The 23,658-nt window shown below is 39.1% G+C and overlaps 1 pseudogene; it reads left to right on the forward strand.

The window, feature by feature from the left end:
* Window positions 1-23,658, forward strand: part of LOC140245738 (eukaryotic translation initiation factor 2D-like) — a 335,728-nt pseudogene that overhangs the window by 126,633 nt on the left and 185,437 nt on the right.

Genomic DNA, 23,658 nt, shown 5'->3' on the forward strand with positions numbered 1-23,658 from the left:
GCGACAACAGCAGCTTTTGAAAAAGCAGAGTTACACCGACTGGTTGACTGGCAGGCAAGCTTTGCTGCAGTGTGAACCATGAAGTCATGCCCATTGTTCTGTTTTGCAGTCATGGAATGGATATTCTCCTGACCAGTTAATGCTATCACAAAGACAATCAGCGGTAACACCGGTAAGTTTTACGTTTTTTTGTCAGGTCTAAGTTTGATCTAGCCCGACCAGAAGCCGTGCGGAGTACCAATGTACGTCGATTGGGCTGTACAGACTGGACGACAGTACGCTTTGCTAGTAGGGTCCAGTACTTTCGGTAATAGTTTTCACTTAGATTTAACAAATCGATGAGTAAAAAAAAATAAACAAAAAACTCAGCAAGCTATGAAAATAAAGAGCAAAATTACAGCTATGAGTATGACTTTCCTTTCGGTGAGCTATTGGCAAAACGTGGCTCATAGGTATGGTTGTGGTTGTGGTTCTACTAATGTAATAAGGACTATGTAAATGTAGGATACTTGTACTACTACTAGTGGTCTAGTAGATCAAGTAGTGACTCTCAAAAGAAATTTACCTATGCGCAAATAAATTAAGTGGACCCCAATATACTGTAATGATCATCGACTTGACGTCTTCTACCTCAAATTCAGTTTTGGTCTAAAAGTCTAAAAAAGTAACAGCTTTATAGTAAACAGTAGACTCGACTTCAAGCTAATGACAATAAAGCTTGATACTGACGAATTCCATCTAGTCTTCAGTGGCAACATGAACTGATGGAAGACGATATGTTCTAATAATGACATTAACATCATTACTTTGGCAAGAAAAGCAAGGACAACAAATAATGTTTGGTCTACATCTTTGGTTAAACACAAGTAGTCTTATATCTTGTTTGTTATTTCTTGAAAGGATGAAGAATATGATTGTGGTGTTTTCATACATACAGGAATACTATCCACTTAAAATTAGCCTACAAAAATAAAGTCATATTTAATGGTACTCTGTACCTGCTAACTATGGAAGCCTGATTTATCTTTTCATTTTTGGGGGGGTATTCTTTGTGCAGTTTTAGGCAGCTGTACATATTCTTTAAAACATTTTTTTTTTTCATTTCGATACAAAAGAAAATGCATTGTAGCCATGCTAGATCCTATACATGTTATACGTTCCACCCCTCCCCATAAAAATGTTGAGGGCAAAAGCTCATAGAATTCAAATATCTATTCTTAAGTTAGGTGGTTTTAAATACTATGGAAAGTTATTCAGACCCAATCGTGTACTTTAGATGATATTAACATTCGTGTTGAAATACAATGTACATATTTCCATGTCTCTCTTTTCAGTGTCCACACCAACCGCCAGCCTAGACCAGCACAGAAAGGGAATGCAGTGTATCAAGTACAATAAAAGGTACAAGTTGAATAATCACCTATTAATTCATACAACAAAAGTAGAAGAAGGGGGAAGAAATGAATCCCACCTATCACTGGCGACACAAACCGGCATTTGGAAGAATTATAAAAGAAAAAATAAAAGAAGGCAGAATCCATGATGATGACTCTTTGATAATTTGAGAATACCACATTTCACAGTTCATTCCTTAGCGATAAAAAGAAATAATATTAAATGAAAACTGACGAAATAGTCACCATTCTCTCTCAAAAACAAACACACAGCCTTGTATATCCTCAAGGGGTATTTGTATGATGTTGAATAATAGATATTGTGAGTGTATTTCGATATTGAATACTCATTCTCATTTCTTTTGCTTTTTTTTTGGCAGTGGGAGGGGGTCTGTGAGAGAGGATTTGTTACACACAACCATGTCTAATGAAGAATTTAATCACATAATGTAACTAAAGCAGAGTTGAAATTCACTAGCTGTCTTGTATGGAAAATACAGAGTGCCTTATTTTGTGTTAAATATTCTTTTCCGTTTCTTTTACATTTTCCTGCAGTGGTCTACCGAGCAGTTCGAAAGCAGAGAAAAGAGCAACTATACAAATTTCAGAACAGCTGTGCAAGCCCGTCAGAATCTCATGAAAGATGGAGTGGATTGTGCACTAGATCAGTCAACTCTAGAAGAAAAATAATAACACTCGGATTGTTTATATAGGATCAGGTAAATCTTTCACAGTTAAATTAAGAACTCGCAAAACTCAACTGTGAAGTGTTAATGACTATTCTCACGCTATGAAGTCACAAGAAAGATTTTGTTTTTATATTAATATGAAACTAAAGGTTCTATTTCGAAAAAAAAAATATGAGGGCTTATTGCCCTTTGAAATGATGACTATCAACTTTAGGTAAAACTATCACTTGTTCATATCAAATATTGTTGTAAATGCTTGTCCTCAAAATCAATATCATGTCGATTGAAACATGTCAACATATTTCAGAAAACCAGGGAACTGGTAACCTTATTTCCTGCAAAATTTTCATATTTTATTTTGAGCCTAATCCCTCCGGGAGCTCTCAGACAACGCAGATGTATTGCAGCACAGCACATCGCTGTTGTGATAAGACGTTTATTGAAATGTGTTTAAAGTGAATACTGTTGCAAATTTTCCCTTCGTTTAAGCTGCCTAATAATTGTTCTTTACCCAAGTATTTACTTCTTACTACACTTGATCTTCAACAACAGTAAGGATTAAAAATGTTATGTGTGCTATTTATAATTTTTAATTTGTAGATGTTCTGATCTTCCAAGGTAAAATTGATGCGAAGGTCTGATATGGTAATAGTATAACTAATCTCCAGAAAAAAAAAACAACAACAACAACAATTATGTTCTGTCGAAAATTTTGTTCCCAGGGTTTTGTTCAACTGTGGTACGTATGTAAGCTACTTTACTCGGGAAGTAAATTACATTTTTTTTTTTATTTCTTATTAACCATCATGATAACGTTTAGTTACTGCTGATTTGCTTTCAATGTGATAAAAGCATAATGGCATGTCAAACTCTCCCTTAAATTTTAATAAGAAGGCGAAGATATCTATGTCATATTTTTAAGACTTGCAAATAATCGAATGATTTTTGTAATGCTGTTGTCTTTGAGAAACAGTTGTACACACATTTTTCCCTATAAACCTTTTAGAAGATGTAAATCAGTCTCTGCATCTACATTTCTGTCATGTCTTTCTCAAAGTTATTCTACTGAGAGAATGTTTGCAACTCTGACAAGTCTGAGGTGTGTATGTGTGTGTGTGTGTGTGTGTTTTGTGTGTTTTTGTACTTGCTTGGTTGTGTGTGTGTGCGTGTGTGTGTGTGTATGTGTGAGTGGTCAAGTTACACCTAAAAACATTAAAACCTGGATTCATGATTACCTGATAAATCATTGTTATTATTGTTGCTGTTCAAAGAATTGAGGCATATTATCATTAGAAGTTTTAACCTTACGGATACAATTCATGCAATCAACCAAACATTAACAACTTATAACGATAAACAGAGTACAAAATATCATTCTTTCTGTTAAAATCCTTTCATCTCAATGGAAATCGTTAAATAAATCAAAGAAAAGATAGAAATTAGAATAGGAGTCTCAATAGCAACACATTAAATTGCGTGTATGTGTCTTTGAAACGAAGTGTATGTGCAGATGTCTATACAATTTTTTCAGTACCCAGTTGATTTTATTTTTTTTTGCCAGTTCTCATACAGTCATAATATTTGCCACTCATGCATTGTCATACTAAAAATTATACATATTTCAAGTTCATCTTAATTGTAGCACATGGCATAAGAAGTGTCATGAAATCCATTTTACAGACTTTACCCAAACTCGTACTTTAGTTGTCAGTATTAATCCAAATCCATGTTTTTGTTAAAACAACATGAATGATAAACCAAATACAATGTATAATTATGTTCCCAATGAAAAATCTTACATCAAGGGATAAAAAGCATACACTTAAAGATAATAAAAAAAGAATGGACATCTCAATAAACTATAAACTGTATATGCAAATAAAGAAAAACAAAAATTTACGGTGATTGGTAGATAACAACTAATTACATTTTAGCACATACTCGGTAAGTTTTCAGAAAAAAAAAATGAAAATGTTCACTTGCATCAATAATTTTGCAAGCTACTGTGTTTTACTATTCTTAATATATATCTAAAAACATATAACGGGACTTTTATTATCCAGTTAAGAAAATTTGTCAAATAAATAAATGATAGAGGTTGTTGCCATTGAGTCGGGATACGTCATTCTGCCTAATTACATTGATGAAAGGGTTAAGGCGCAGATATTTGTAAGTCAAGATACGTTCTTTTGGCATACTGAAGTGGCTTCGCGGGAGAATGCTTATAATATACGCGCCGTAAGTCAGGATACGTTCTTTTGCCTAATTGATATGTTGCCGCGTGAGGATTCTCGCACAACGTAAGGATACGCTCTTTTGGCAAACTAGAATTACTCATCAGCACAGTGCTGTGATTCGGTAAAATGCTGTATCTATTCTAAACATGGCAATTTCTCTAAAACGGGAAGTCCTATTTTACTGAAATTTTATCGAGATATTGCTTATTAATGCCTAAGAAACTTCGCTGCTTCAAAAGTGTTTTACTCCTATGACGGAAAAATGGGAACCAATTGAATTTTCAAACTCGTTTTTCTCAGAACATGATATTCTGAGTTACGTTGTTTTGCCTTATTACGGCCGACTTACGTGGACGGACGCAGATTCGTGGTCAAGACAGATCACAAACCGCTGCTTGCTTTATTCAACAACAGCAAGCCTTTCCAGCTATGGCATAACCCCGCGTGATTCGCTGGTCGTTGACTCTCGCGGCGTGCGAATACGAGCTCGTCTACCAGCCAGGTCCGACGATCTCCAACGCTGACGCTAACCCTCGACGAGTCACAGTTGAGCGAGCACCAATCCCAGGGGATAGCGTGCTGCTCATGAATGAGATGGAAAAATCACCAACAAATCCAGCGAAAGTGATAATGATGACGCAAAGAGACCCAACGCTCTTGCATGTTCGCGACTTTGTTATGAATGAGTGGCTGGAAAAACCATTGGATGAAAATGTGAAGCCCTACTTCAGCAGAAAGAATGAGTTGAGTGTGCACGAAGGATGCCTATTGTGGGGTATTTGCGTCATACTCCTACCCCAATGTCGAGCTCAAATACTGAAAAAAGTTCATGATGCCCACCCGGGCATTGTAAAAATTAAATGAACACAATTTGTCGAAGCTGTGTTTGGTGGCCCGGGATCGACAAGGGCCTCGAGAGAAAGGTCCGAGCATGTGACACTTTTCAAGCACATCAGAAAGAGCACCCCTTCATTCGTGGGAGCAACCTTTGCAGCCGTGGTAGCGAGTACATGTGGATTACGCAGGTCCTAGTGCTCGTCGACGCCTATTCGAAGTGGATTAAAGTGCACGTCACGAACGAATCTACCAGCGATGTCACAATTGACAAGCTTTGCAGTGTTTTCGCAACACATGGTCTTCTTCACACGCTGGTATCGGATAACGGTCCATATTTCGCAAGCGGAAAGTTCGCGCATTTCATGAAAGCGAATGGAATCCGCCGCGTGAAGAGCGCGCCTTACCATCCAGCGACAAACGGTCTCGCTGAGCGTGCTGTGCAAACGGTGAAGTCGGCAATGCGAAAGGAGACGGGACCACTCCAGACGAGGATGGCACGGTTCCTCATCACGTACTGCTCGACACCACAGGAGTCAACATCGCAAACGCCAGCAGAAATGCTAATGAAGAGGAACATTCGCACGCGTTTCAACATGGCAGAGCCCAATGAACAGACATTGATGAACGAGAAGTTCGCGCAGAAGTTCCACCACATTCGACGAGTCCCAGGAAGGAGAGAACGTGCTGATACGCAACTACGGAAGAGGAAATCGGTGGTTGCCTGGGCGTATCACACGACGTATCGATCGGTCCCTTGTCTTATGATCCGAGGTGAACGTAGAAGGTGACGAAAGTCAAATATGGAAACGACACGCTGACTCGATCTTCAAACGCGCAGCAACAGCAACGCGAGAAGAAATCGCGAGTGACAACCAGTCGCAAAACCCTGTTGATTTCACAGTCGGGATGCCGACATCAAGCGAAGACAAAGTGGACGAAGGAAGCGACGACAAAGAAAACGCGGAAGCTCATCACGATGATGTCAACGATGAAACGCCGGTTCGCATCGAGGGCAAGCAGTACCCGAAGCGAATCAGAAAGCAAACTGATTATTATGGATTCTGAATACGGACATGACATCGACTACGGACTTAAAATTACGGACATAATATGTCCGTAATGAATGCCGGTTATGATCATGATAAATGGATGATATTGTGATGGGCTAAATAACACACAGAAAAAAAAAACCCTCAGAGATAAGAATAAATATTTGGAGGACTTGTCGTATGTGTAGCACACAATGACAATCGGAAAAAAAAGAATGAGAGTTAAAATAAAATTAAACAAAATGGATTTTCTTTTCTACGAAAACAAAACTTATTCAAATCATACAGGGTTTAAAGAATTAAGACAACTTGGAAATTGAATATTGATGCAAAGCACATTTCAAAACTAAGGGGGAGAGATTTAATCTATTTGAATTGCATTGACTCATTGTCAGCTAGCTGCGCATGCGCTTTGCGAATATTACACCTATGCAACATGATGAACCAGTAAACAAATTGTTAAATTGTCTGTTTGTCTCTGATTTGTGTGCTGTGTGCTGTATGCGCGTGCATAAACAGATCAAACACAATGGGATATCGGGATAAAGAAAAAAAATGCTTCTAAAAGAAATAAGTTGGGATTACATTTGTTAGAACAAGAAAATATTTCCGACACAAGAACATAAGCATTTCTCTCTTTTGAAATACGTATTATCACTGTAGGCATTATATGTGTCGTTATATTTTATGCAATATTTGTCCGCCAAACTGGCATTAAGGGGCTTCATCAGGAATTAAGACAGTATGGGCGTTGGTGTGGGTATGTGTGTGTGTGTGTGTGTGCGCCCGTGATAGAGAGAGAGAGTGAGTGTGTGTGGGTGGGTTTATGTGTGTTTTGTGATTTGGGGTGAATCGGGTAGGGTTGGTGGGACTGGGGTTTGATTTGAAGTGGAGGATAGTTATAAATTGTAAGAATTATTTGGTATGACTAATTATTTAGGATAATGACAGATGAAGATTTTCGGCTGGAAGGAGGTGCTGATTGGGCTTCTATGTACAACTTCATTATTGAGTTGTACAACGTATTTTTTGTATATGTTTTTATATGGAGAATATCATTCATAATGATCCAACATATTCAAGGGGAATATGATTGCTATGTCAATATCTTTTCGTTAGTATTGAATAGTTGGACTGATTACAACTGATTTACTGTCATTGTCGATGTTGAAGTGGGAGATTATTGCAGTATGCCTATATTGAAGATTAATAATTTGGGCATAGGATTGTATGTAAGAGTGCACGTAGTTGTGCCTATCAACTTTTGGGTGCACATATTCAAGTTCTAAGGTCAAGGTCAAATTCTTAAGATTTTACTAGTTTCCCCATATCTATGCAATTCAATGCCTGAGGGTATTTTCATGTAACTTAGTGTATTATGTATGGCCAGATAAAAATTATCTAGGGAAAATTTCGGGCCATGGGGTCAAAGGTCAAACGTCAAGTGAAAATGCTTGTATTCTAACATTCAATACTGAAATTACACTTTTCCACATAGCTGGGAGATTACGCAATGCAAAAACTTACTCAAACTAGGTATATACATGCATTACTGGACGATGATTTTGTAGGGAAAGATTTTGGCGATTGGGTCAAAGTTCAAGTAGAAATTGCTAAAATGTCACAATTTTTACCCATATTTTGAAAATAGCTCGAATTATTGCCATGAAATGGATGTCATACCAGTTAGTGATTATTTGAAGATTTGTGGGCCATGGGGTCAAAGGATAGGTGTCAAAGGTCAAGAGAAAATGCTCACATTCCCGAATACTTACTCTCTTCAACAATATTTAGCCATCCATCCAAATGAAACCTAGTTCAAGGAAAGTAAACATTCAACATATTTGGTACAAACATGTCATTTGATTTTCTTTTCCTTTTTTTTTTTGCCAATTACACGTGTATAAGAAAATGTCTCACATTGTCATGATGTACTATAGACCCATTGGAAGAACCATGCGATGGTGGAGGCATACTAGTCGTCATACATACACCATAGCGACATTTCTAGGTCTTCATGTTATAGGGCCTACCCAGAATTGGTTAATCCATGTATGAGTCGAATGAAATCAGTAATGATCAAGGGGGAAAATGTGTGTATGGGAATTTATGTGTGTGTGTGTGTGTGTGTGTGTGTGTGCGTGCGTGTACGTATGTGTGTGTGTATGCCCGCGCGCACGCGCTCGTGTGTGGTTGTTTGAACATTATACAATGTACAATATTGTACATATATTAAGTGATCGTCTCTCTGGACTGCAAAATCTGGACTCTCGACACCCAGGTCTGAGGTCTTGTCTATACGCCACTGTTATCTTTCAACAGGGATAGTAACGTTTAGCAAACTGCTTTCTAATTCATGAACATCGGTGTTTGGGTTTCGATATATTTAGCAGACAAGAAGCCTAATATTTCTTTGTTAATGTTCGTTTCAAGCCAATCCAACAAAAGAGCACTTGACTTACGTCTTTCAGAAATAACATAAGCCTTGGTATACATGTAGTATAATATGTCTTTTGTGTTGTCTTTGTATATCATATTTTTATAAGTACATCACACGACCATCGGCTTGTCTACATCCTCCAAGTCAGATATAGAACAATGTCATACCAGTATATAATAACCGTTTTACTGGACCAAAACAGATAAGGAACTCACAACCCCTACATGCTACCAGTGTCCTGTCTAAAAACGTACTTAAAAGAGTATTTTAAGAGATACTTTTATCCATGCACTCTAAAAAGTATTTTTTTAGAGTTGTTGATCGATATGAACACACATAATAAAATTACTGAACGTGTACATTTTTTTTTCTAAGTCTGTGAACATTTATCTTGCGCTTTCTTCTTCTTTTTCTTGATCATTTCAATTCTTTGTGTGTGTGTGTGTGTGTGTGTTCAATTCTTGTATCAATTTTATTCAAACTGTTATTTTATATCAGGGCATCCAAACACATGTTACCCGCTCTGTGTAATGTCTAGTTACATACCCTCCTTATCAGATCACTGTCATGTTCCGTGTGAATAGTGTTCTCCTGTATTTTGTGACTGATATCTGACTAGAGTGAAATTAATCGTTTGAATTGATATCGTTGTTCTGCAGTGACGTCTCAAACTGTTTTAGTCTTCTCATGCACGAAAACTTTAAAAATCCATAACATTTGAACGGATTGTCCTATTTTACTCAAACTTTAGTAATATGTTCTGCTAATATTACTGCATTACTAAATTGCCCCCTTAAAAATGTGTTGATGAACACTCTTTGCTAGTGGTTTTTAGCCTTCTGTTTGAAACGGGCGTCGTGCTGGCTGATTTCCACCTCCCTGGTGAAAGCATCCCATTGTGTGCATGTGTCTGTTTGAAAGGGGGGGGGGAGCGAAACTGGGTAAGATTCATGTAAGTAATTAGGTTTACTTTGGTATATTATGTCTGTCAATTGTACGATTGTAAGCTTTATCCTATACTTCAAAAATCCTATATAGTTTCATTTTGTGTGTTTTCAAGGCTATTACTACATTGTATAATTACGTCGTCATATATGTATCCTCTTTAAAAATAGAGCTACCTTCTCATGTGTGTAATATTCTAAGTTGTTTGTTTTTCAAAAACAGCTTGTACGAAATTGTTAGTAGGCAGCAAAAATGAGGTGTGAATTATCTTGATGAATAACAATTATAAGTGATATTATTGTATCATTTTTATTGTTTATCTGTTTACATCCAGACATGGACAAGCTCGTATATGAGTGTTTCTTGTACAGCCTGAGGAAAGTGACGCAGTCAAAGTTGCCCCTGCTCTTCAGCACTTTCTATGCAGACTATGTCTTGCCATGCTGGTGAGTTGCGCATCTCTTGTAACATTGCTTGGTCCTATTAGAGCCATATAATTACTCGGGTTCATAATCACTCTCCAGTCAGTGGATAATCATAGGCCCCTTCTGATTTATCAATCTTCTAACACAGGTTGTATAAGCTCAACTGTTAGCTTTATTAATTTCAGCTTTAGCTGTTAGCTTTATTCTTCTGCAAGAGGTAGCGCTACACCTTTTACATCTTCCTTCCTTTTTACAAAGTCAACAGAGGCACCATTAAGGCTGATTTGACATAGAAGTTATACGGTATGTATACGGTATACGGTATTCTTTATTCGCTATTTGATACGGGCATGGAGGGCTGCATAATATAGCACGCATGTCCTACTTTAATATTCTTTTGGCGCCTACCTGAAGTTAATTTCTGTAAAAAAGAAAAGAAAACAAAACATTTTTTTTTTTACATATCTTATTGATATTCGAAAAGAAACTTATTTTGGACTAACTTAAAGCAGAGAAACCACCTCTGCAAATTATTGAACTTCTAAATACAAGTTATAAGTAAATACATTTTTGTAATCGGGTTAGTTCAGAAAGTGGATCGAGATGGGGTTATTTGAGCCATATGATTTCACACAATGAAAATTAAAATTTTATTTACTTTTTTGGGGGGTGGGGTAGGGGTGGCGGAGGGGGAATGTGACTGGAAATTATGTAAATATTTATTTTAACATTTCAAACATGTATCAGCCTAATTGATTTTATCAGTTATTCCTATTTTTGCTTAGATGACGTCATTTTTATGGTAGGGAGGGAGTAGCTTACTAGTAATTCCACTCCCCATTCCAGCTCGATCTGTGAATTAATATCAAAAGTGAAATAATTTAGAAATCATTTTATAAACAATATTTTATTGGATTAAATCTACTTCGACATTATTTTCAACTTATTATAAGAATAAGTAAGTTATTAATTAAATATTCCAATAAATGAGTACCAAGAAAACCTATAATTTGTAACTTACCTTATTTAACCAAAGCACACATTCAGAACACCAGTTGCCACACCCGAACAGGATGGTATACGCTGTACGAAAGTCGAACGAGCACGATTCCCACTATACTATACGCAGCTAAACAACATTTTCAAATAGTGCTCTCTCATGCCCTAAAATCTGCAATGAAATGAAATAACGTATGCCTGCTTTACACTAATCATGTTGTTCCTATGTACTGCTTATCTCTTTACCACTTCAGCTCCCATAATTATCACATATCTATAATCTCTGGATATTTCTGCAACTTTCCTAGTTTGTGGTTATCTAACATATACTCATACAAAAAGCCCTTCTGCAATTTCCTTATGTATATGATTATTTTATTGTAACATATTTTATCAAAATAATAATTGTGACCAGCTACAACCAAAGGATCCGAATGTCGGGGGAGGACAATTTCTGAAAATGGCATGACATTATTTCCTTACCCTCCTACTTTAATTTCATATATAGCACAACTCATGAAAGTACTCGGTTGCTGAGATATCAATGATTTTATAAGCCCATGTAAAGTGGTTGTGGAAATCAGACTTTCGAGAAAAACGCATTCAAAGTTTTCCTTCCAACGCTGTCATGATCAAGGGGAGGCGAGACAGTTTTCACCGCTTGACAATAGAAGGTATGCTCCTAGCGACCTCCGCGATGTTCATTCAAGCTTAGCGCCAGCTGTCTACGTACGACCAATCAGTAATCAGGATGCCACGCACTGACTAATAAGATCACTCCCTCGTTGCTAGGGTCGGAGTCTAGCTGCGGCACTAAATCCAAATCTTCGGACATGTGTCTGTTACGTTGAAAGCCAGAAAATCATGGCCCAGAAAAAACACTGGTTTCTTGCCTTCTTTTGATCATTTAGCTTCAAAATTTCGGCAGATGATAGACAAAACACTAGACTACAAAATTATGCCAAAAACAGACCAATTTTGACCAATGTATGGTGATGTGACTTTACACTCGATTTTTTCAGCTCAGCCGTCAGCGACTTTAGGAGCTTTTTGTTGTAGTGGGTCATCATTAACTATTTGTCTTCCTTTGCTGTTTTTTATGTCAAACAGTCAGGTCAAACAAAATGATTCAACTATAATATTGACTTCCACTATGTATTCCTTTTATAACTACAATTTAACATAAACCAATATAAAAGGTATTGATTATAAAGTCACTGCACAAAAGAGAAAAAATATATCAGCGTAAACATTATTGGCATGCATCCGTTTCAGAGTCCGTTTCAGAGTCCATATTTTCAAACCATACGTGGAACAGTGTTCTAGAATCATAGTTTGAAAACATCACAGAAAAATGTTCTTATATTGTGCAAAACAAAATTGCTCAAAAAAAAAAAAAACATCGTCCCAGTTCTATTTCGAGGTTCAATTTAAAGAAGAAGAAAAAATTCAAATAATATCTAAATGCCGATGTCCCGGGACACTTGTCCATATGCTTACGATATATTGCATTTAAACTTCCAGACTTCGCTGAAGCGTTCACTTCCAATATGATTTCCAAAATATTTCCTGGATATTGGCCGCCGCGCGCACGTAAAAAAAAAAAAAAAGATTCTTGCCTTTTCAAAATAATTCTACTTGTGAACAAAAAAAAAGGTCTTAAATTAATAAATCAAATAAAAATATCTGCGAAGCGCTTCAGGGTACGAACTACCCTTCGAGATCTGGTGGTAACAGGGGTCCTCTGCGTCGTTGCCGTTCGGCTGCCTTCTGAGTGACTCGGGGTCCCAGTCATAGCCCTTCTGCCCATCAACCTTTGAGATGGGCTGCTGTTCATACCTTGGGTTGGTGTATTTCTGTAGGCAAATATACTCAGATATGGATCAGAATGTGATGCATTTGCCGTCTTCAATTTGGCTTTGGCTGCTTTCATTGCATTTTCTGCCTTTCCATTACTGTGTGAGAGGTATGGGGACATTTTGTGTTGAAATCCCCAGTCCTTACAAAACTTGTGAGAGTGGTCTGCAGCGAACTGCGGACCATTGTTTGTTAGATACAGCTGTGGTATGTCATGTCGTGCGAACTGTCCGTTAAGCTTTCTGATAATAGTAGATGACTTTGTGTTTGCAAGGGAGTCAATCTCCCAAAATCCGGAAAAATGGTCAACTGTCACCAGATACATTTTGTCTGAGAACTGTAAGATATCTGCGACAACCTTTCTCCATTGCGAGTGAGGGATATCATGGGGATGCAAGGTTTCTTTTTTCTGATTCTTGCCAAAGAATCTGCATGACTCACACTGCTGCATAGATATGAAGTGTTTCATTTCTCAGTTCATTTTTGACCAGGAGAGATGCTCCACGCACACATTCTTCAATTCCAAGGTGAGAATAAGAGTGCACTTTTTGCATCATCATCTTGCGCTTAGATTTGGAAATTACAACTCTTTCTCCTCTGTAGACCAGATTGTCCTTAAAGCTCAGTTCATCTCGCACCTGGAAGTAGGGTCTCAGCACAGGATCAACACCATGCTGTCTCACAGCCATCCTGACCGAAAGACTTCCGTTTCGTCATTGTTTTATCCTGGCTGACTGCTTCTGCCATTTCCTCCATCACCTGTTGTGGTACTGTTACTTGTCTGGTCATGTTCACACTTTCCATCCTTCTGGCAGTGTCATCTTTGCAATCAGTGAGGTATGCTCGGTTAAGAGTATCTGCCAGATGCATCTCTGGGCCTGGTGTGTAGACAATCTTTGCATCATAGTTCTGCATTCTTACAAACATTCTTTGTAACCTCTTTGGTGTCCTGTGCAGAGACTTTGGTACTGATGATTTCCAGGGGCTTGTGATCAGATTGGATAGTCACCTTCCTGCCATAAGAGTAGATTCCTCCAGTACAGTTTCTCCAGTCCATTTACCACTGAAAAAAAAAAGATCTTTTCCAATTTTGGCATACATTGTCTCAGCATCTGTGAGGGCCCTGCTTGAGTAGGCGATTGGCTAACCGTCTTGCAGCAGTGGTGCACCCAGACCCACATCTGAAGAATGCGCTTGAATTGTCAGCTCGTTCTTTGGGTAAACTGCCCTACTTTGGCAAAAGGAAGCAAGTGACATACCATCCGAAATTGAGTTATTGATGTTTTCATAATTCACATAATGAGCTCTTCTTCCATACCGAATTTCATGCAGCAACACTCATCCTACTAAGAGATATGTTAGATAAGACATCATGATAGTCCATTGACGTCAGTGTAAGTGACAGACACATTTTGCCCTTTTACGAGAAATGTCACTTTTGCCACTTGCTTCCTTTTGCCAAAGTAGGGCAGTTAGATAGTACCGTAAGAGTGGCTCAGCGGTTTCTAACTCTACTTGATTTGTTGTAATGCTCTGTCATGTATATCTGACTACCACATGTGAACATCCTTCTTAGTCAATTTCCTGAGTGGCTCGCACTTGTCACTCAAGCGTGGGAGAAACTTATTTAGGTAATTCATGAAACTGATGAATCTCTTAACTCCTTTGACATCAGTTGGGTTTGGCATGTCAAAGACTGCTTTCACTTTGCTGTGGTCCAGTTCAGTCTTTATGCTGTGACCAAATGACCGATGAAGGGAATCTCTGACACTTTCAGCGTGGCCTTATCCTTCTTCTAGTTGAGATTCTCCTCATGGCATCTCTCCATGAGGCTGGGGACATTTTGGTCATGATCTCTTTCTGCTTCTTCCATAGTGTTGCCTTCACCAAACACCAGGATATCATCTGCCACTGATCTCGCACCTTTCAGAGCTTCCAATGCTTGGTCTTGTCTCCTCTGTTACAAAACTCTTCTAGTGTTGTTGACAGGCCAAACGGCATTCTCAACCAAAGTTACCACCCATGGGGTGTGTTGAATGTTGAGCAAGGCTAATCAGGCAATACATACCAAAAGCCATTCTTGGCGTCGAAGGTGCTAAAGACCTTGGCATCTTTGAGATCTGCCAAGATATCTTCTATGGTTTTCATATATAGGGTGATGGCTTCTCTGTAGACCAGCATTAAGCCCATTACCATGACATGCATTCAAAATCCTCAAAGATGACGTCTAATGAAGAACTTGGGAAATGAAAAGAAAATTCGCACTTTAGAGATCGATATGCACATCCGTTGATCCTGAGAGAAGGGTATAGGTAAAAGAAAAGGACAGCGTCGTGTGGACCGACGGTACACAATACGCACAGAATAAAAAGGGACTAAATCATTAAACAATTGTTGTAATACATACAGAGCCTAAGTATTTAGCAAAAAAAAGGGGGGGGGAATCATCCCTGTGAATAGGTGTAAACGTGAAAATAAACAAAATTGAATATTTAATCAATGCGAAACCTCTGCAACATTATGTATAATGTAGGTATCGAATGAGAGAGAAAAAAAATCCGAGATGAAAGTAGCAGTTAGTGTCCTCATACTGAATAAGGAAATCCATAGACTGCTGATTTGAGAAAAGGTCAGACAATTCGAGAACATATTTGTTTAATCTTCTGGCTAGTGCAATATGTTGATTTTTAAATCGTGTAGAGTAGAACATTGTTCTACTGTACACGATTTATAAATGCCCTACAGGATATGGAGTGTTGCAGATATGGCATAAGCCAATAGGATGTTTATGAATTAAATGGAGATAAGCGGGAAGACGAGCACGACCCATTCGAAGTCGATGAATGATGATTTCGTATCGACGACAAGTGCAATTGATGGGGAAAGGTTGTTCGACGTCGTTGTGAATAAAGTATAAATGACGACCATGAGTGGACGTGCGCCAAAACTCGTTCCAGGCGTCCTGAAAATTTGTCCGGATGACTTGTCTGATTTCTGAAACAGTTGGAGGAATCATGATTGTTATGTAGTTTTGTGTAGGATTTTCTTCGCAAGGAAGTCCGCACAGTCGTTTCCTTTGAGACCACAATATGAGGGGACCCAGACGAGAGAAACAGACATCCATTCAATATCAATTGCAAACATTTTAGTAAAATTTTGCATATTAAATCATGTTTATCAGGAAAATGATTATCTAATCAAGACAGAGCGCTGAGCCATGTAACAGCTTCAAAGATTGCAGTTAGTTCGGCACGGCAGATGGATTTCAGGGAGATTCTTTCATGAATTTTGATTTCATGGCGGGAGATATTAAATCCCAATGCCATTCCTGTTGTTGGTGGGGTAGTGAGAGCCATCTGTGTAGAGGTGAAGATGGTCAGTATATGTGGTGTTGATTATCTGAAGAGCAGGTTATTGCATTACTGGGTGGGAAGTTTTTGTGCAATAATCATGGATAGAGAGGTCAATTGTTGGATGTTTTATCGACCAAGGCGGACACGGCAGTCAGAGAGAGGGATGAGTTTGCTGAAGGTGGGAAATAAATATGAGGTAGGGAGGGCAAACGGTTTTTTATGTTCAACCTATTTGCCTATAGCGAATTGACAGCAGTCGGAAATGGCAACACGGGCTGGGTGTGTGGTGGAGAGAGTAAAGATATATGCACAATAATTAAACGCGTCTATTTCACGGCGGAAGGGCTAAAGGGGCTTCATGGCATTCAACTTGTAGAGAGTGTAGTGGGGTGGAGGGGAGAGCACTAGTGGCAATAGGTAGGGCGTGGCCTTGCACTGAGTCCGGCTTCTTAGCTACCGTTGGGGAAGATGAGTTATAAATTTCACACGAATAATCAGGGTTAGGACGAGCTAATGTACAGTAGAACAATAATTAATTTCAGTATCGGCTCCCCAAGAAGAGCCGGATACAGACAGAGGAAGATTAAGACGTCTGTTGCATTAAATGTAATTGACACGAGGGGACCACGTTATCCAGGAGTCAAAAATGACGCCGAGGTATTTGTAATTTGACACAATTTCTAAAGGTGTATCGAATATATGTACAGTACATTGAAATTACATTAGGCAACTGATGGGAGATAAAAAAAAAGTAATTACTTCAGATTTATTGCTTGATAAAGTAAGGCTCCATTGTTTCAGTCAGGAAATGATGTTGTCGATGTCCACCTGTGACTTAACCTTGATGTATCGTGGGTTGGTGGAAGTGCGGCAATTGCTTTTTTATCGGCATTAAGAGATATTTTGGATGTGCTGCGGAAGGAAATGTCGTTGATGAAAAGAGTAAAAAGGATCGGACTAATGACGCTTCCTTGAGGGAGACCGAATATTGGTGGTAAGTATATGACAGAGTGGATTTAATGCCTACTTGTAGAGTCCGCAAGTCTAAAAAGTTTCGAATCCAGCCAAGTAATTTACCTTGTAGGCCGATGGATTAAAGTTTGGCGATGAGGGCATTGTGGTCGACTGTACCGAATGCTTGGCTAAAATCAAGAAAAATAGCTGCGGTGTAATGGTTGATGATAAGTGATTTACGAATGTCTGATTAAGAAGGAGGTTGTTGGTTATTCTGCGACGAGGTAGAAAAGCGGATTGGGTATAAGACACTAAGTGGTATTTGTTTATAACATACAATCTGTTGGATATCACTCGTTCCATAGTCTTACATATGAAAGGAGTCAGAGAAATAGGACGATAAGAACGCATGTCATGCTTATCCTTGCCGGGTTTCACGATGTGGATAACGATAGAGTGCTTTCATTGGAGTGGTAGGATGGAAGTGTCCCGCACGTAATTTATTATCCATAACAGCAAATGGATCATGCTATTGCAATTGGATGATGGGAGCTTTGTTGATCCCGTCAGCGCCAGGTGTTTTTTTTTTTCAGCACGAATGGCTCTTTTTAGTTCTCCGAGTGTAAAGGGACTATTTAGTGGGGAGCTGTTGTCATGAATGATGTTTGGTGTAGCCAGCGTGGGTAGTTCTCGTGTGAAAAAGGGTGAAGAGACGGACTTCTCAAAAAAGAGGCTGGTAAAGCGTTGGCTATAGGATGTCGGAAGAGAGAGAACCATTGATGGAGGCAATGTTGCGATATGCTGGCGGTTATTAGAGAGTATTTTGATCTTATGTCATATGGTAGATAGAGCGGTGAAGTGGTTTAATGTATTACAAAACTGTTTGAAATGAGCGCGTTTGGTAAATTTGATTGTTTTCCTCGCCAGTGCGGAGGCTTTAGGTTATGCGCATAGATCAGGGTACAAATATGAACTTTCCAATCTTCTTTGTGATTAGCCTTGGTAGTCTTAATGCATGGTTGATTGCACCATGGATAAGGAGGAAGATGTTTGATTTTATTAGTTGGAATGGCTGTTTCCGCTGCTTTCTGGATGCATAAGATGAAAAGTTATAAGAATCATAGACATTTTCAATATGAACATTCTTCATTTTGATGTATTGTTAAAAGTTCCTTTTCAAACAACTCCCAGTTGGCCCTGTGGAAGAATTGGGATCGTTTTTTTTTTTCTGACCTAGATTCGGTTAGAATGATGTTTGGTACAGGTGCATTTAGTGCGACATCACATCTCGATGATCAGGAAGTGATCGCTTCCCAGCCATGGTGGTAGAGACGGACCGGTTACACCGTGCGGCAAGGGAGGGACTCGGAACTGTTAAGATGATGGAAGACGATGTCCCGCGTGGAAGGTCAATTCGGTGGGAGAAGATTCATCAAAATAGATATGCTGTTGGGTAACATATATTTAGAGGTTCCGCACCACATAGGATAGTGAGCGTTAAAATCTCCTGCTAATATAAAATTAGGAAGGCAATTTGCAGTTTGTTTCTAAAGTAAGTTTTTTTTCTTTTAAGTGGATTACAGAAATTTACGACAGACAATTTGACGGTGCCTATCAAACCATTCACTTGTTGGGCCTCGAGCGAGTGGGTGCAGTTGATGATGCCGTATGTGATTCCGGAGCGTAAGAAGATGGCAAATCCTCCTCTACGGGAGTTGGGACGGTGACGTCAGATGGATACATAACGGGGAATACAAAAATCAGTGTGTTTATGTCCCCAGGTCTCTTGAACCAGAATGATGTGTGGGGGTCGGTAGAATGGTTAATGTCGTGAATTAGTTCATATCCGTTGGAAGATATTCCACGAGCGTTCCACTGCCAGGAGGTAAGGAGTAGGGGAGAAGAACACAATATTAGACAAGATTACAGTTTATACATCATTGGGAAATGGATGACAGTAACTCATGGTTTGTTTGTTGTTGGTTTTTTTTCAGGTGGAATTGTGTCAAAGTAGGTGTTGGCGGAATGTACGGTTATCTTGATCTGTTGCTCTTTAGCAGTCTCTAGGTTGATAACAAATACAAGGAAGGTGACCAGCAGGGGCCCGTTTCATAAAACTTGTCATCAGTAACAAGTTGTCATAGATGTGACAAGCTACTGAAATCCTTGCATCTGATTGGCTGAGAGCAAATTTGTTATAGAAATGTGGCAGTTGTCACTGATGACAAGTTTTATGAAACGGGCCTCAGGTTCTTGATTGTGAGTGAGGAATCCGGGAACATTGTGAAGACTGGTTGGCACTGTCTACGTGTGTGGAGGCGTCAGATGTCGGTGGTCTTTTAGGTGAAAGGTTTGGAGTTGGAAGGACTCGAGAGTGTTTGGCTGTGGCGGGAATGTGTTGAGGATTGGGGGATAGCGGACGATGTACTGATAAGGGAAGAGTTGGGTTGGTTTAATAGTCAGAGTGGGGAGGGAGACGGGATCTGAGTTGACTTGAGAAGCTGAGCTTTCGGCAGGAGGGTAATGGGTTGACTGTGAGTTCCTTACTTGCTTTACAGTATCTGAATGAGATAATTTGTTTAGTACTTTAACTGATTGTATTTTTCTGACTTGCTTGTACACTGTATTCCGGGCATCCGGCATATGCAGCACTGTGGGGACCCCTGCATATGAAGCATCGAGGAGTGCCGTTTATGGGGCAATGGTCGTTCGTAACCTAGGGAAACCGCTGGAGGAAGAGCTTTGGATTTGAAAGTCACTATGACGGCTGATGTTGCAGAGCGGTTGTTACCATATTGGTTACTAATCATATGTAAATGTGGTGAGCGTGGGTGACTCCTGATCACTTAGTTCTTGACGCATTGAGTCATCTGATAGAGGTAGAGGAACGCGCTTGATCACTCCCTTTGTTGAGCTGAAGGGTATTGGTGTGGGTAACGGACACAGAGGTGTTGCAGAAGTTGGTAGCTAAAAATGCATGGACCTGTTCAAGTCTGCACATTTGATGACGAAAGATTTAGGATGACGTTGTACATGAGTGACGTGTCCTGCGATGCAGCTGATCTCTCTCGCAATCTGAATGGGGTTAGTTTGAGTATATTCTTGTCAATTCCAGTTGTGGTAAAAAAGAGTGAGATTTACCGTAGTGTGGGAGTGTGAAATTGGTCGATTTCTTCTTCGTTTTCGAGGGATATCGTGCCTTTCCTTGATCGTTTATTCCTTTTGACAGGAGTGAAAAGAGCATCATTAGGATCAGGATCGGGTTCCGTTTCGGTGTCCTCCATACTTAATGGGGTTGAATGAACTAGACCTATGTCTTGCTTGTGTATTGGAACGGAAGAACTAAAGGAAGGAGAAAAAGGACTCTACAAAGAGAAAATGACAAACACAGCAATGCGGGTATTGTATGCCACAGACACAGAGCCCCGATAGACCGAGTTTAGGACATTTCTACTTACTCACCGGTGAAAGGATCAGGGTGGGTGCGAGGAAGAATAATAGAAGTTATAATAGAGGGCGTCGGTTTGCGTGAGGTGCTGAAACTCGAATGTTATTATTGCAGTGAGCATCTGGGCTAATCTCCGCAAGTCAGTGATGAGGAGTGCGCACTATATTATAGTGAACTAAATCAATTATACCACATGTATTCTTATGTAAGATGTCCCGTAAAATATATACATGCATAGCTGTAAGAACCTTGTTTATCATTGTATTCTCATAGAAGATTTTCCTGTTATTGTTTCTTACCCTATGTAATTTCATGTTATCATGTTATCGTATTCACATGTATGTTGTTAATAAACTCAACTCAATCAACTCAACTCAACTATACGGTAAGACAGAGTATCTGTGGAGAGGAACCGTATGCAAGAGTACACATGACAATGGCCTGTGCTTGTACCGGGTTTCCCCCCCCCCCCCCCAAAAAAAAAAAAATAAAAATAAAAATAAAAAATAAATAAATAAATAAATAAATAAATAAATAGATAAAAATAAAAAAAATAAAAAAAAAAGAAGAAAAAAAGAAAAAAAAAAGAAGCGGAACATTGGATTTTCAGTACCTTGCGTTCTGAAAGTGGAATATTTTTGACATCATTAGAAATAAACTTCCGCAAAAGACAATGATACAAATATCATGAAATTTGGATCAGAACTTTTTATTCTACGCCCAATTTTGTAAATGCAGTCATTTTCGAATTTCGCTGGATTTTTGCGACGTTGAGAGAAAAATTTGGGTACGACACGCGTTTCATACGGTGTATTCTGTAAGCCCGCTGATCCGTGTCAACAAAAGATGCAGCTTTCACATTAGGCGCTTGCACAAACACACAGACACACACACACACAGTTTTTTCCTGGCCCGCACCCAATATGTGAAAGCTGTATCTTTTGTTGACATTGATCAACGGGCTTACACAATACACCGTATATGGAACGCGTGTCGCACCAAAATTCTTCGCTCATACGTTGCAAAAATCCAGCAAAATTTGAAAATGACTGCATTTACAGAATATTGCATATAATAAAAAGATCTGCACCAAATGTAATGATTTTGATATCATTGTCTTCTGCGGAAGATGTTCTTTCTAATGCTGTCAAAAAACATAATTATCACTTTTAGAACGCAAGATACTGAAAATACACCGTTCCGCTTTTTTTTTTTTTTGTGGGGGGGGGGGGGGAGCACCCGTATAGTTAAACTTACGGAAGCCAGTTGGAAATAGGAGTGAGCGTTGTACAGCGCAAAAACGGGAAACGCAGAGATTTATGTTCTACGTCTGTTTACTAATTGAACAGAAGAGGAAGCAAGATCAATAATTAGTTGAATCAAGCAACTGGAAAACAAACTCACTGTTGTGACGTTTCGCCAATCATCAATTGGCTTCTTCGGGCGAATGATGCTCCCGATGATGGAATGGCCCTTAAATAGTGCGAGATTGTGCAGACCGCTCTGGACCTTGTCCAGCGCGCGAAAGACGGCTTGGGATCTTGCGATCTTGATTCTACTAATTATTGATCTTGTACTTCGACTGAATGAATGAGAAGAATTTACATTAGAAGAAGAGACATTGAATAACCTATTATAAGAAGATAAGGGTCTGCTGGTGCGGGGTGGCGTAGAACTCCCCTACGACAGCCTTCGAAAAGGATAATGAATTGAGAGTCTGCACTATTTACTATTGTGATGACAATGCAAGCATCCAATACAGACAATAGAATAGAATATGGGGAATTAATTATGGAGAAAAGGAAATAGGGTAGAAATGAATAATATCAGCCGAATACGATGGGCAAGAGAGTAAAGCAGAGTGTATCATGGAAAAACAAAGTGTAGGGGGAAATATGTAATGTACGGACAATTACAGCGAGAAAATACTACTATATTTAAAAAAAAAATAAAAATTGGGCAAGGTATACGATGAGGTGTATCACTCAAAATCGATGAGTAAATGAATAAAGCAGTGTGTATCACGAAAAAAAAAAACAAGGTATAAAGTGAAAAAAGCAAGGACGTTCAGGAGCAGGAATGCCCCAAGACAAAATTACCACAAACTAAACAAAATTTATTTATTTATAATTCACCCTAATTATGGCACTCATCAAAATCGGCACAGCCTTCACCCGTATCGCTCAACTACGTACCACCCTTCGGAGAAAGGAGCGTAGAGAGGTGCGGAGAAAAAGGTCGAGATGCGGAGGGAGGTGTAGATACGTCCACTCAGCTCAAGTCAGTACATGAGTGATTGCTTCACGCCGCCGCCCCTTCTTGCCAGACGGCGGATGGCTGGATTTGTGATGCCCTGGATGTTATCACGAAAAACCTTGCGATGCCGCTTTTCTCCTCTATGCCTAGTCCTTTCCCTCCTTTACCGCGTCCAGACATGATGTTGCGAGTTGGTTGTGGTGTAGCTGATGAGATACCCAAAAGCCGAATCGTTGTTGTTGTTTGTTGTTTGTTGTTGTTATATATTTTTTTTGGCGTTGCATCAAAAACTCGAATATTTCACGCCAAACAACTTATTACTTTATTTTTGATACGTCACTTTATATTTTTTCTTCACAATTACCACAAAGTATTTTACAAAAAATATATATATAGATGAAAATAATGAACAGTCCCTTGCATTGGTCAACTCACCCTGCCAATTGCTGTCTAATGGTATATTCTTGCCAACGCAGCTATGTACGTTTAGCAGGCTTCTCAACACAAAGGCCTTGGCCACTCACATGCACGGAGGGCAGGCGGGGTGCAAAGATATCAGAAGTATACTCCGGAAAAAAATTGACTTACATTTTTGTGAACAATTTGAATAATAATCAATTTCACATACTGTAAGCACTTTCATTTGGAGCTTATTGAAGTGAATTTAACAACAGTGTTAGTGTGCTGTGGACAAAAAAAAAATCTGTACAAAAAGCAAAAAGAGAATTTGTAGCACAGGATCTACAGCACTCTAAATCTATTTGTCCTTTTCACG

The sequence above is a fragment of the Diadema setosum genome, unplaced genomic scaffold, assembly GCF_964275005.1.
Source record: "Diadema setosum unplaced genomic scaffold, eeDiaSeto1 scaffold_26, whole genome shotgun sequence".
In the NCBI taxonomy this organism is placed as follows: Eukaryota; Metazoa; Echinodermata; class Echinoidea; order Diadematoida; family Diadematidae; genus Diadema; species Diadema setosum.